General features: G+C 40.5%; 1 protein-coding gene across 2 annotated transcripts in view; it reads right to left on the bottom strand.

The window, feature by feature from the left end:
- Positions 1-13,653, bottom strand: part of LOC144069111 (uncharacterized) — a 163,081-nt gene that overhangs the window by 53,198 nt on the left and 96,230 nt on the right. For both annotated transcript variants that reach the window (XM_077594224.1, XM_077594226.1), the window contains one exon: positions 3,243-3,315. The gene's annotated coding sequence lies outside the window, so the exon portion shown is untranslated. The remainder of the gene's footprint in view (positions 1-3,242; positions 3,316-13,653) is intronic.

Below are 13,653 nucleotides of genomic sequence, written 5' to 3'. Positions count from 1 at the left end.
GGTGACAACTGCGGGAGAAAATGAATCGGTATCGAGTGGATAATCTACAGAAGTACACCAGGAGCTTTTCAACCTTATGCGAGTCCCCCGCGCAAATCGTGCGGCGATACCATGCAATCTTCACCAGTGTGAGTTTTTGAAAAGGCAGTAATTGTAAGCAGGTTGGGCGAATAAATTAGAAGGATGACAAAATACAGAGATAAATCCAGCTTAAGAGACAAGGGAGATGCGTGCCGGCTGTTTATTTCATTTCAGCTTTCCTCCCTGTCGTTCGCCCTCCCTCCATCCCTGATCTTTTTTAGCGGGGTGGAAAAATGGATTTTTGTCGGCGATTTGGCCCTGAAATAGCTTATTGTCTAAGGCAGCGACTGCGCGGCAAGCAACGTCAACGTCACATGTGTGCGATAACACACACCACTGTTTCCATGGGGAGTAATGGCCGTGGAAGTGAGTGTGTTTTGGCTCTGCCGGCACAATACGCCACTGTGCTCCTTGGTCGACTGCCGTTGGTGCGTTTGTATGGACTCGCGTCTTTCCTCATGTCTGTAGTATTTATAGATGAAGAAATCGCGGGAAGGCGGGGTATGCGTAGGAGGAAAGTAGGGGGAAAAGTGGGAAAAGAAAAACAAGTGACCTCAGCATTTGGACATGCTCACTCCCCAATCAAAATGCAGGCGAGTCAAACTTTTTACAAGCCATTATGGCCACAGACAGCCAAATTGCAACGTTAAAACATGGCAGTAATGCCAAATGTTATTACAAATTGTATTACTAAATCTGTTGGTTCAGAGTCAAATATTACATACCTTAGTTTCCAGAATTTAGGAGACATTTGAGACAAAGATATTAAGAGGCATTTCTAATATTTCCTATCAGGACATCATGTACATTAATCAACATCACACTTTTAAAAGGGTTCCACCAAATTTGCTTATTAATAAGAAAATGCTGAAAAATTCAGCGATAAATGGAAGTTTGATCATTATCAGACTGTACAAAAAAAAAGAACAAAATGCTGCTTTTGATTTGGACGAAATATAATGAATTGGGCACAGGGTTCAGCGGGTCCGATTACGATGAAAGAAAAATATAAGCGATGGAATTGGGAATGCAGAAAAAGAATATTGATGTGTCTCTGCGTGTATTCATGTGAATAATCAGCAAATTTCTTCCCACCCCCGACTGTTCGGGAGTGGACCCAAAGAATTTGAACGAATGGGCCCGTGGCATCAGTTTGATTGACCAAGTGAACGGTAAGCTAGTAACTGGTAAACAACTAAAATATACAAAATTTGCATGAAAAAGTTTTAATACATTTTCTTATTTTTACATCATTAAATGTTATATAAGATGAATTTGTATTAAAACAATTTAAATCTTGTAGATTTGAATGACTCATGATTTAATTGTGTGCTTTTACTCAGTCAATTGAGTCTAGAACCAATTTATTGGAGCACTTGCATGTTATAATTTGACTGTTGATCATAAAACATGACTTTTTGGTGATATTGTTGTGGAAACGGTCTATTAAGTATAGGTAGAAAGCCAAATCTTTTTAATATCTCATCTCATTTTCCGAACCGCTTTATCCTCATTAGGGTCGCGGCGGGTGCTTGAGCCTATCCCAGCTGACTCCGGGCCTTTTTAATATCGATAACTTAATCTCTAAATGAGGAACAAATAAATACGTCAGAGAATTTTGCACAAATTGGTCTGCAAGTGGTAGTCATGAGGATCGATAAAAATGACTAATAAAAGACTGGCTACATCGTGTTTGCGTGATTTGAGGCGGTGTCATGATCACAGTCTTTCCATAATGTATGTGTGTGTGTGTGTGTGTGTGTGTGTGTGTGTTTGTGTGTGTGTGTGTGTGTGTGTGAGGAAAGTCCGTGTCGAATTGAAGGGGCGCACCCGGTGAGCTATGTTTGGGTGTGCTTGTTTTAATGTGCGGGAGTTCCCCCCTTTGCGCGGTAGTGACTCCCGTGCTGTGTTGAATTGACTTGCATCACATTTGAATGACGTCTCTCAAAGTAATGTAACGTCATATGACTTCATTCTTTTTTTTTCTTGAACAAAAAAAAACTAAGCTGAGTGCTAATATTTTCTGGCGTAGTTGTCTGTCACTGCAAGACAGAATGATTTAAGTACATAGTTAAATGGAGGCCACGTCTATTTGACTGATGGCTGACAGGAGGCGATAAAAATGAGATTGAACAAACGGTTTTACACAAGAAAGATGACAAATCAGGGACTAAAACAATCAATTTACAAAATGATGGGATAAAATCTTCATTTCTGGCTGCCAGGATGGCGAGCAGGCTCGGAGTTGATACTTATCAATAGCAGCCCATCAACATTTTACGACGGCCATTACATAAAGAGGCGGCCACAAGGAACCGGTACTCTATCCGGCTAAACACTTATTTATGTCTCGCGATGGGAAAATTCTGAAAATTAAATTTGCTTTTTGCCGGCGCCTCCAGAGAGCAGCGGCGTTCATAACGACATGGTAATTTTTTACACGTCTTTATGAGGAATGAGACAATTAATTCTTTCTGACAAGCTGTAATTATTGGTCTTGGTTGCAACCCAACATTTCTGGCTACTTTAGCCTGGCGCCGAGCTTAAGGAGGAAAGAATGGCAAAGCGAGGGACACTCGTAAATGACAATGAGGGAGGTAAATTAAATGAATCCGCTCAGAATGGGGGGGCGAACAATAGAATTCACGGCGAGTGAATGGACGCGTTGACATAAATAGAGGCTGAGAGTGGACTCAACATGACTTCCGACATAAAATGTCATGAAATGTTACTTGACACAAGAAACAGACGCAAAATGTTTTTTAAGGATGTTGAACCCGTAATCAATAGGCCACTGAATAAATGGCCAAAGCCTACGCAGTTCACCCAATCTTTTTCAAGCCACACAGTAAAGTCCCACATAATACTCATTGAGTCATCAAGGTTGGAAGGAGAGCTTTGTTTTAAATCACTTAATGTCTGGCGCATTTGAAAAGGATGGATGTCTTTTGTGAGGGAGGCTCCCAAGGACCGAATAAAGACGTCAAGACGTCATTGAGCAGAGCTAAATTTTCCTGTCTGTTTGTTTTGCTACTTTTGACCAATTGAAATTGGACTGTGAGTGTCTTAATGAATGCAACAGCCTGAGATAAATTAACACAAATTCACGGTCATAAGTAATCAAAAAATATGTATACATTTGTTAACAAAAGCCCATTTACCTTGTCTGCCCAAAGTTGGCTGGGATTGGCTGCAGCACCGCCCGGCAACCCTTGTAACCCTTGTGAGGATAATCTGTATGGAACATAAAAGAATGCATATTTAGCTTGTTGTTAAATGTTTTTTTTACTATTGAAATGAACAAAGACACTTTTATAGTCATATGTAATGTAAAAATACAAACACATTACGATAACAGACATTGTAGAGTTTATTATTATTGCTATTGTTAAGACCTACCGATATGTATGTGTATGTATATTTATATATTTATATTTGTATATATATATATATATATATATATATATATATATATAAATATATATATATATATATATAAATATATATATATATAAATATATATATATATATATATATAAATATATATAAATATATATATATATATATATATATATATATATATATATATATATATATATTTCAGCAACACGCTTATTTATTTATATATTTACAGTGGTACCTCGAGATACGAGCTTAATCCGTTCCGGGACTGAGCTCGTATGACAAGATTCTCGTAACTCGAGCGGAAGTTTCCCATTGAAATGAATGGGAAACAAATTAATTCGTTCCAACTCTCTGAAAAAAACACCAAAAACAGGATATTGGATTGAAAAAAATGTTTTATTTCTTATAATTCGCCATATATTGACAAAGTAATAAATAACGAGTGGTTTAATAGAAATAAAGTGTTTAATCTAACTAAAATTGGGCGGATTTCGCCGAGGGGAGAGGGGCACAAAAGGTGCGGGGGGCTTCGTTTTTTTTTTCCACACAACACACTCGTAAACGGAACAAACACTCCACCCTCACGTTCGCTATCGATGGGCTTTTTGCTGTCGTACTATTCCCTTCAAAATATTCCAAAAATGATGCACACAAATGTCCTCACAATCGGATAACGCACGACCACTTGCCAACGAGCAGCAGTCTTTTATCATCGATCGCGCCGCTGCTCATGGGAGCTTTGGCGGCGCTGGCTTGCGGCTCCTTTTAGCTTGTAGCATCTGTGTTCGCATCCCCTCGAACGGCGCCTATGATAGAGTGCCATTGCCTGTCGGCGTTGTGCGCACGAGTATACTTCATTACCCAGAAAGCCCTCTTTTCCCCGCGCATGCGCGTTGTGCGTTTCCTGGTCTGAATAACTCATCCGGTGCTCGTAAATATTGTTATACACGAAAGATATGCAAAAAAAAAATGCCATGGCCACCTGGCTTGGTCGCATCACGAAATTTTGAACGCATCACGGGCGAATTATTCGATCGAAATTTCCCCCGTAAGACGAGCATTTTGTATGATGAGCGGTCGTATGACGAGGTACCACTGTATTCATGTATTTATTTATTAACCCACTTATCACCTATCTATTTATGTCAAAAATGCCTTTCCTATTTCTGCATCCTCACCCCCTTGCTACAGTGACAACGACATTTCCCGAATACGGGATGAATAAAGTTATCCAATCCAATCCAATAACGGCTAATATGATCAAATAGAAATCCCCCAAAAATCGGAATTCTAGCCCAGTCCAGCTTATTAATGGTTTTCCCTCTTTCTTGTGCATTTTTATAGCTAGTGCGACTTATAGTCCGAATTGGTCAAATAATTTACAAAACTCTAAATCTGATCAGTGTTATGGCGTTCGACGTGTGAACTCTTCAATCCCATTAAAATGGCTTTTACTTCCAGAGTTATTTGTTTTTCCATCCGTACCCAGCAATACTCAAAAAACAGACCCTATTTCTAAAATCTTGGACATTTGTAATTGTTCTCCATCATAACTGAACGACACCTTGTAGTGTTTGTATTATTATTAGAATGTGAGTGTACTTGCTTTAAAAAGAACGCAATTTTTTTCCCAAGATGGCGCCGTCACGCGGAAGCCAGTGGGAGTAGCTCTGTCCACTCTTTTTGTTTTTGGTGTTTTACAGCCCTTCTATCTTTTTTTAATTACATTTTAATATTTCTTAATTGTTGGAGTAATCATTATTATAAATGTGCTTGCAATGCTTATTAGGAATATTAATCCTTATTATAATTATACTTGTTGTATTAATCAATATATATTTGCTTATTAGGAATAGTATTGCTCATCCTAAATGTGTATCAATATCAATCAATATATATTTGCCTATTAGGAATAGTATTGCTCATTCCATATGTGTATCAATATTAATCAATATATATGGGAACGCTTTTCTTTTATGTTAGAGTTATTGGCATTTGATAAAAACCATTTTAATGCATCTCTTGCAAAAGTGAGGACTGTGGTTCGCATCAAGAGGACTGGGAATGGCCTTGGGCAGGATGGGTTAACAACAAGAACGGTGGACTGTTTTTCGGCTTCGGAAGAGGAGTCCAAAACAAGCGCCCTTGGGAACAGTGGACTGTTTTTGCTTCGCAGGATCGGTCCACAACAACGCGGTCTTGGGAACTGTGGACTGTTTTGGCTGGGCAGGATGGGTCCACAACAAGCGCTCTTGGGAAGATTCGACAGACCTACAATTGCTTTGAGAACTGTGATAAATTGTTATGAAACTCTAAATATGTTTAGACTTCTGTGGGGCATGGCGTTAAAATCTTATGAATAAAGTAGCGAGAGATGGATGTATTCTCTTCTTGCAAGAATTAAACAAAGATGTGACTTCAGATGCCTCTTTTATTGTGAATTTGGAAATACCTAAGGATTATTCCAACAATAATACATTCCTTTTTACCTTACTTTGTACTTAATACTTTTTACTTTAATGTTTTTACAACTTTCTTTGTTCTGTTAGCCTGGCTTCTTTCTGCTTTCTGCTATTTCTTTTTTGGAACCATTCAGCCATGCCTGCGCTGTCATACACATGGGACTAGCTGTTAAAATACGCAGCAGAAGGAGCAACACCTCAATACCACTGGAAATTCGGAGCTGGACAAAAGTGCCGGGAGAAGAAGCAACGCTTCTGACCAACCATTCCATCATGGGATAAGATGGAAGAGCTGTCGGCGCTTACCAGGCCGGAAACGGAGTCGAGGGCCTCTTCTCTGCTACTGTTGTCTTCAGCTCCAGACTACTGGGGAACTGTGCGGATAAGCTTGGAAGAGTGACTCTGCATATTCTCTACCTCGGTCCCAGTCTGCAGAAGTTCCCCATCTTGTGGAGGACTTCCTGTGTGTGGTTCCAGTTTTATCCAACTTTACATCTTTTTCTTGAGTCTGTATCCGTTTTTGCTACCGCAACCAAGATGGCGCCGTTCAAGTGGCAGCCGGTGGCGGTAGCTCTGTCCACTGTTGCTCGTTTTGTGTTTTTGCTGCTTTTCTGTCTTAATTATTTGATTTGATTTGGTGATCTTAATGATCCCATTTACTTTGATTTGCTCTGTACTTTTGCTTTGTTGTTCTGCGGCCTTTGCGACTGTATTGTCTAACTTGTAACTGTGTTTTTTTCTGTATCTGCATTCCCCTCCTTCCTGCTACTGTCACAATGAAATTTCCCGAATACGGGATGAATAAAGTTATCCAATCCAAGCCAATATCACCATGACATGACTGTATTGTCGCTTAACAGTACAGTTGCGTGCTGACTCATTTAACAAGCGATGTGGTCGATTGTTTTTCACTGAGTGTCACAACGTTGCAGTGTAAGTTTTTTTATTTTTATTTTAAATTCATTAAACCTAAGCTTTTCCATTTTAAAGGAACAGTGGGTGCATATATGCCTTAGTGTGCATTTGTTCCCACCATGAAAGCCTTTTTGTTTATTTGTTGAGTGTTCTTTTTTGTCTTGTGCTGTTAAATGTTTCATCCTTGCAATGGCATGATGGGACCCCCCGGGGATGAGGCATCTGCCCGCCCCGGCCACACGCTGAATTATACATGACAGCACAGGACAGTGTGTGTGTTGCGCTGTGTGTATGTGTGAGGGTATTTGTAGGTGTCACTGAGCGAAGTGTCCACTTTGTTGCGTGACTCCATTTCAGATGGGCGCTTAGCTGTCTGTTGTGGCCTCGTTCTGTTGGCTCGGCGTTCCACTGCACGCTCCCGAAATATGTTTTTTGGAATCATTTTGCACGTCGTTGAAAATCTGGATGAATAACATTCTGTTGCCTTTGCAGCGTTTGAGGTCGCAGTTAGTTTCGCCTAAGGACCTTCAACTAAAAAAGTGAATAAAGTGGTACCTCTACTTACGAAATTAATTGGTTCCACGATTGGTTTTGTAATTAGGATTTTTCGTAACTAGCCGCATATTTAACAGTGAATTAGCATAATTCCATCTGCGATCTTTAAAACTAGCCCCTAAACTCCTTGCAAATGATAAAAGGATACCAATTTTGAATGAAATATGTATGCAAATTTATGTCTTTATAGAAAAAAAGAGATAAGAATAGGATTTATTAAGCCATTAAAATGAAGAAATGCAAAGACATTTTCCAATCGGATGGAATGACACGTGTAGGTTAGTGGAGCTAAGTAAATGTACACACACATAAACACACAACTTAGCAACTTACAATGACATTACGCACATTCATAAAAACTCTAGAAACAAACAACTCCGTGACGAATGAGGACCGGACCGGGACAACTTTCAAGGATTGCGATGCGCCTCGCAAGCAAAACAAGATTATTTCTCAGTATCAAGAAAAATAAAACATGCCCATGGAGGATGTGTATTTTCATTAAGGTTATAGAATCTGCCCTCGGCATGCGTACCTGAAACCTTGCAACTCGCTAATGAAAGCCCCCCCTCTTCTCATTCAAATTAGGCTGCTGTTAACCCCAATCAGAAAGGTTGCTTTGTGCGCATCTATTCCTTATTTCCATGAGTGCTGTGCATTGGTCCGAATCCCACCGTGCCCACATGTAATTACTGGTAAAGGGAATAAAAGTCTGAGCAGAAGGGGGGAATCAGCAAGGTGTTCAGGTTCACTTTTCTTCCCTTATGTAATTGATGAGAAACACAAGGTTTGTCATCTGCTAGGTCAAGTAATGTCCCCGTCCGTACAAGTGTGTTTGTTTTTGATGGGTAATTACAGCACGAAAGCAACTGGAACCTCGACCTCTTGTTGTTCATTGAACTCATTTGGGCTAAACTAACCTGAATGCACAGTTAACTGATTCGTCATCTGTTGCCTTATGACAAACCCTGCAACCCGGATCCCATCTTCCCATATTTGCAGGCACCCTCGTGAATTCCGTGTTGTTTAAATTCCCCAGGAATTATTGTAAATTTCAGTGAAATTAAGTTAACCCAAAGGTGCATTCCTCTGGTACAACCAAAGTACTGTACTTCTATTAGTGCCATGATTGTTCATCAATGCAGGGACTGGCTACTTAGTTGACGACTGAATAATCGGTGGCAATTTTGACAATGAGTTAATACAAAGTAAAAATAATGCAATTGTGGTTAGTTACATTCTGTATAATAATGAGCTCAAAAGTAGTATTCTAGCCGTTAAGTTAATGCACAGTTTAAAAAATACTTATGTTGGTTAACTCTGTGTAAACTGAGAAGCTTCAGGATTAAAACAATGAAAAAAATGGAGAGAAAAGTTGTTTGCTTTAAAATGGTGCTTCATTCAAACTTTGAAGACAACATTTCTAAAGGGAAGCGCTTATTTGTAAATATCAGAAGAGATATTGATTTGTACTTCCCTTCTTGAGATTCCGTGCGCATGATAAAGTTGTTTTTTTTGTTTTGTTTATCTACTACAACTACATTTAGTTAACAGAAAATTCTGCTCAGGTACAATTGGTAGGACTCTCACTAACTAGTTTGCTTGTACTTGGGGATGTGCATATCTGCACGGTCATCCTGAGAAGCTGTTTTGTGTTTTGGACAGATTGAACTTTGAGAATCATTGTACAAGTATACATTCCAAGACAACTGCAAGCACTTGACTGTCAAAAGATCAGTACAATCTCTTCCAGTAGGGCAATAATGATTACCTTACAATAATCATGTGCTCCAGCCTTTGGGCAATTGAGGTCTAGATCTGCTCAGTTGGAGTCGCAAGACAATTTTTGTTTTGTTTTGTGTAACAATCCCAATCCTTGTTCCCCCTTTGTCTGGCGATAAATCGGTTAAAGCCCACCACTTGGGTGTCGTTGCTCAATTTTGAGTGATTCGTTTTGCCAAGCCAAATTAGTTTTGCGGACCGGCAGGCTTTGTGGCTCCAGTAGCCCGAAGGTGCTTCTGCCCTCTTCACTTCAAATTTTGTTTATGTGCCGAGGCATTCTCAGATATTTCTGTCATACTGTGAATTCCACAAATCGCCCCATTGTTCATGTTCATCACAGGCTGTCCCCATATAAGACTTGCTAAATGAGACATCTGTTGTAAAACAAAGCCAAGCCTTTATCATAATCATGCCCCCTTTTTCCTTATTACGGCCCTACATGTGAGGGGAGTTCACACAAAGTGAAGGGCATTTTTCACTATTACAATAATCAATAGCATCTTAGTAGACATTTTTAGGGTCATGTTACTTGTTCAAAGAATTATTGTAATTTCATATATATATATATATATATAAATGACTGTTGGCTTCAAGGTTTAAACGAAGTTCATTAAACTATCAAGACTGGTTGTACAATTAACTCACTGACTCCCATTGACAGTGAGTTACATCCTATCATTGTTATTGCTGAATCCTTTTTTTCCCCCAAAGCTTCACATTCTTTTCACATACTGTATAGCAACAGGGAGAAAGGCACTAAATAGATAACAGCTTGGCTCCTCCAAAACTATTTCCTGTTGAGCAAAGCAGCATAGGGAGGAAAAGGTGTGCACGATATGAAGGTGGCCATTGAGGAAGGCCCCTCTTTGCGTCCTAGACGAGCACCCCCCGTTTCATTATCCCTGGCGAGAAGAAAGGCGGACGTGAGGGGAAAAAGAAAGAGAAAAGAACAGATGGGGGGGAGAAGAAAAGAAAGAGACGTTTGATAGAGCTGTGTGGAGAGACCGTGCGTGAATGAGTCAGTGAAGGGCAGCCATTGTCTTGCCACGACCTCAATTTGGTACTGTACGCTCCTCTTTTTACTGCACTGTCTCCAGCCACAATGCTTCCTTTCTCCCCCCCGCTCTATTCCCCTCTCTCTCTTAAAGAAATAGGGGGATTAGGACCCACTGAGGGGCTCTGCGTGTCCAGATTGCCAACTAACTCAAGTCTTGCCGATGGAACCGTCCACCGGCCCGATTCTTTTCCCTGGAGGAAAGTTGGAATCCACTTTTGGGAGGTAAAAGGAATCACAGGGACAGATTGCAGCTGGACTTCCTGTTTACCCAGGACATGTTTAAGGAACAGGGGCCACATTCATCTCTCGTCTACCTCCGCTAGTCCACTAACCCCGCCCACCATCCCACAGCCTCCCTCTCTGTCTCTCCCCTTTGCAGCTCACTTTGATAGACTTGCAACCAACAACAACTATAGATAAAACATGAAGTCAGTTGATTATGGTGAGCATTATTCCAGTTAAACATCAAGACGCAAGCACCCCCACCCCCAGGAAACAGTAGGTTCAGCTCAGCTTTGATGGTCACAAGGGCGAACACCCCTGCCTCGCCAAAGTCTTTTTTTCTTCTTTGTAAAGCAGGCCGAGTCGTCGGTGGAATATATACGAGATAAAAAGAAAGTTTTTATCCTGGCCATTGTGCAGATGGTCAAATCCCACCCACACATCGACACTATTATGCTAACTTGGACACGCCATGTCTAAAACCTCCCAATGTGCTGTGCGTTGGGTCTAGTCAGTCATTAGGCAACCGTTAGAATGCGACTGACTGTATGTAGAAACGAGAAAGGTGGTTGAATTTTTCAAGACATGGACGATCAGCCGGCTGACTTTTTTGTGCTTTGACTTAAGAGTGTAGCCTTGGTAGGCCAATGCAGTGCTCGTCACACTCCAAAAAAAGCAGATTCCTGAAAAGGACTGCATTTTGCTACTTGGATTTAAAACAAATTAGTATCGATGTTACAGTTATAAATATGACACGTCTTGCATAACCAAAATTATATATCGCTGTCTCGTGGCATTGCGAGTGTATTTCCTAATGATTTACTAATAACCTCAGTAGCTTTTATTTTAAAATGTGTATACTAAATGGTGAAGGCATGCTATTCGTAGTGGTAAAAATACCCGATATTTTTTTTCTTTTGTTTTCCCTAAAAGCTGAACAAATTCAACTTGTATCTCAAATTCCACTCGCAATGTCGTCGTTAATGCTACCTTGAACGAGTATGACGTCACACTGTCACCTGGCAACACGACATTTTAGTTTACCCTTCAAAAAGCTCATTGAAAGACTTCAAACTAAAGAAAAACTATCTTTAATGATGTTGTTCTGCGCCTAGCATTGAGAGCAAAGCCTTTATTCAACACAATATTCATTTGCCAATGACAAGTGTTTAGATTACAATGAAGTGAGGGAAAAAATCCCCATGTCTTCTGCATAGGTGCTGCGCTCCGCATCGATCGCTACTAAATGTACACGCTTCATTGTAATTCAAACGACCCGCTTCGGCTCAAGTGTTCTTGAACGCGACATGGTCTTCTCGGCGGGCGACCCTGTGCCACGGTGCCCTCGTGTCCAGCCCGTACTTTTTAATAAGTGCATCCACACCAGTACAATTGCAGACCATGTTTGCTATCCTGCCATTCTGGCCGTCAAACATTGTTACATTCCATTCTCCGCTATTTAATTCTGGTTTATGGCGATTAAACATGTAAATACAGAACCCTTGAACCGGCCTTCCTGTGGCTACATTCTCTCGAGTCTCGCTCCGTAATGAAGATGGAAGATTAAACAACAGTGATGAGCTGAGTTCTATTTATTAAGGCGGCATCCGTCTCACTTAATCGCCGTCTTATTATCTCTTCAGATGCCATCAGAAAACGGTCTAGAAGCCCAAGGTTAAGGCGTTTTCATACGAGGATGAAAAGAGCGTAGATAGGTAAGCCAATCCAAAGGGTGAAATGTGTTCTTGTGTTGAAAACGGCCAATTAATGTAGAGAAAAATAAACAGAATCAGAAAATAGTAATTATGGATTCATTTCGAGAACAAACAACCTCAAGAGTGATAGTCGATATGAAGTCATATTTCAAGGGCCAGACAATAAGAAGCTTTATGAATTTAGTAAACATGAAAATCCCCAAATGAAAGCTTAGAACTGTTTTTTTGATCGGAAAATATACCTTTGTTTCGAACATATTCTGTTGTATAGTAGTCAGCAAAGGAATATGGTTTGTTTTAGTCAAAAACATGAATTTAGAATAGAAAATCAGTAAGACAAACATCTAAGCTTGACAACTGGTACTCAAGACTTTCGCTGACCCATCCCTACATCAACGTTAATGACACACACACTGTGAATGCCGCTTTTCGTTATTAATTGCCGCTTAAATGTCGCTCTAATCGTCAACATCTGACCACAAACGCATGATTAGGAGAATGATTGTCCTAATAAAAGCCCTTTATGGCAAAGACAGACAGGCTATTCTTTGCTGTTTATCAGGTTTGAGGTTGTCCGACAGGATCGCCTGGGTTGAAAAGTTTGCAAGACAGGATTAGGAAATTCTGTTACCTAAACTCGCTTGCTCCGAGTCTAACTGAACAAGTAAAGGCTCTCCTGCCTAATGCACAGTTCAAAATCATAATGGCTTCAAGATCAAGATCTCCGAAATAGGATTTGTCTTCATTTTGGGGTTTCCTACTCTTACTACTTCCTATACACGGCAAATGAAAAGCTGTTTACGGTCAAAGTACACTGCCCTGAGACTATTGTTCTTTCTTTAAGATGACATATTTATGAGACAATTCCCAGTGGAGTGAAGCTTCAGTTCTTCAATAAGTGTGATTTCCTGTCCTTGATGGGATTTTCGTGAACGTTTGCTGTTGAGGTGACCCACCAGATGCAAGCATTGCCTGGGTTAAGACGGAACGGTCATTGTGGTGATTTATTTTTTTGCCAAAAGGGTTTCAGACTGAACGGCCAAATAACAAAGCAAGATGCCGATAGCCATCTTTCATTTTGCCTTTCTTTTTCTCTCTGGGAGTCCAGAGAGGCCTTGCCTAATTGAGCTGGCCTCAGGAAGCCCATCATTAGCCCTGCTGCTCTGGTCACACATGGTCACCAGATGTGAGTCCAGCCACAGTGGAATGCAGAGTGCCACTTGTTCGCTCTCTCTCTTTCTCGCTCTCCTTAATAAACTGCCTTTTGTTTCTATGCAGCCATTGTCCATTTTAGGCCAACCGCTGTCTGACATAAGAGAAGCTATCAGGCCTTGAAAGAGAGGCTTTGTACAGACAGAGGCACCAGATCGAGTCAGATGGGAAAGGGATTTTTGGGAATTTTAATGCACTCTTCTGGCATTTCGACGGCTTGGATTTTGCTATTGTCTCGTGACTCTCT

Source organism: Stigmatopora argus, chromosome 23 (genome assembly GCF_051989625.1).
Source record: "Stigmatopora argus isolate UIUO_Sarg chromosome 23, RoL_Sarg_1.0, whole genome shotgun sequence".
NCBI classification, from domain to species: domain Eukaryota; kingdom Metazoa; phylum Chordata; class Actinopteri; order Syngnathiformes; family Syngnathidae; genus Stigmatopora; species Stigmatopora argus.
Note: the sequence above shows the minus strand (reverse complement) of the source record. Positions and strands in the feature narration are given on the sequence as shown.